The sequence below is a fragment of the Pteropus vampyrus genome, unplaced genomic scaffold, assembly GCF_000151845.1.
Source record: "Pteropus vampyrus isolate Shadow unplaced genomic scaffold, Pvam_2.0 Scaffold309, whole genome shotgun sequence".
Lineage (NCBI taxonomy): Eukaryota > Metazoa > Chordata > Mammalia > Chiroptera > Pteropodidae > Pteropus > Pteropus vampyrus.
Window position 1 is genome coordinate 6,752 of NW_011889090.1, and position 1,711 is coordinate 8,462.

Genomic DNA, 1,711 nt, shown 5'->3' on the forward strand with positions numbered 1-1,711 from the left:
ACTTCCAGCAGGAGGCCTGCCAGCAGGACGGCCCGCTGCAGCGCCATGGCCCGCACGCACGCAGCGTCTGCAACAGAGAGGGGCGCTGTGCCGCGCAGTCCACCCCCTGGGCGCCCGGCCGGCCACAGCGGACGGTTACCTGGCCCTCCAGGATGCGCTGGCAGTCAGCGTTCAGGGCGGGTCAGCTGGTCCAGGTGTTTCAGGCCGCGTCCCGCTGCTCCCAGGCCTGCGAATCAAGGTATGGGTGAGGCCCGCTGCCCGCTGCCTGCCACTGCGCAGCCCAACCAGGCCAGAGCCGCGGCCCCTGCTGCTCCAGCCCCCAGCAGGGGACCGGAGGGGCCGTGGCCAGCCATCTGGGTCTGGGCCCTGGACGGCCTCGTTCCTTCGTCTGGCAGCTTTAGCTGTCCACCAGCCACTTCCTGGTTGGACTGAGCAGAAGGGGGTGGGTGAGCCATTTCTATCCACAAGTTCAGATGTGGCTAGGCTGCCTGTCACCTCCTTCTGTTCTAGCAAAACCCTAATTTGCATCTCGAGCTTCTTCACCCTGAGATGGACCACTTATGTGGTGAGGGTGCCTCTGGGGCAGACACAGGCCAGCTGGGGACCTTTAATGTTACAGGTTTCTGCTGCTCACGCCACCTGTGTCACAGAAGAGGGCATGAAAGACATCCACTTGAAACGATGAAAACCGGTGTCTAACCCCAAGACACAGGACCGTGCTGGAGCAGAGAGACTTCTGCGGGGAGATGGATAAGAGCACAGACTGCCAAAACGGAGCCCCGTGAGGTGAGTGACCTTCCGAACACTGGAACATATGACTGCCCGTGTGACTTGGGGCCACACCTACCTGCGAGTGAGGCGGGGGGCCCTCTGACCTGCACGGCCCCTCAAGTAGACCGTTAAACACGTTTAATGAATTTCTGTTACCTCGCAAGGGAGTAACCATAGCTACAATGTCCCAAACACAGCTACAGAACTATGTTGACATGTACAAGTCACCTTTAAGATCCCTCGCTCGACAAAACCACCTGCGGGGGCGAGGCCATGCCTGTGCGGGCAGTTTCAGGTTCCTGGGAACTGCCCCTGCTCCGCTCCTGGGTGGGGGTGAGGGACTGCTCCCTTAAATAGCCCAGGGACCAAGAGCTCCCACCTGGTGGTCATGGGGAGCACCACTGCCCAGGCAGCCTCCCCAAGCAGGGACAGGGGAAGGCTGGGGTAACACTCCTGAGCGAGCAGGGTGAGGACATGGGCTGGGGGTCTGCCTGTCCTTCACCGCCTGCTTTACGCCGGGCTTGGTCTAGTGCTGACCGGGAGACGGAAGCCCTGCCAGGCGCCCCATTAAGGACGCATGCCTTCCCAAGGCACTCCCTTTCTATGACGTGAAGCCCCACTAGCCAGAACTGGTGCTGCACATGCTCTGAGCCTTCCCTACAGGGTGTGACTGAACCCCGCTTCCTTTGGTCCGTATAACCTTGCCCAGCAGAAACCGCCTCCCCCCGGCATCCTGGGAAAGTCCAGAAGCCACAGGCTCTTCTGCTCGCTCTCTGGCAAGCGGGTCCCCTGGGTCCTGTAAGTCACAAAACACCACTGCAATTCAGAAATCAAAGTCAGGACTCCCACCCACTCTCAGCTGCCGTCGGTCGAGTTGCGGGGCGAGATTCACAGTGAGCTGCAGCCTCACGGTGCGACCCAGGAGTTCGGTGCCTCCACC

General features: G+C 61.1%; 1 long non-coding RNA gene across 2 annotated transcripts in view; it reads right to left on the reverse strand.

The window, feature by feature from the left end:
* Positions 1-10: 10 nt before the first annotated feature.
* The window catches only part of LOC111730358, an 11,178-nt gene continuing 9,477 nt past the window's right edge, over positions 11-1,711 (reverse strand). Inside the window, exons 4-5 of one of the 2 annotated variants that reach the window (XR_002776647.1) lie at positions 140-226; positions 11-67 (exon numbers count right to left, since the gene is read on the reverse strand). This is a non-coding gene — a long non-coding RNA (uncharacterized LOC111730358). Of the gene's footprint in view, positions 68-133; positions 227-1,711 lie in introns of both variants that reach the window. The other variant, XR_002776648.1, reaches the window with a different exon arrangement.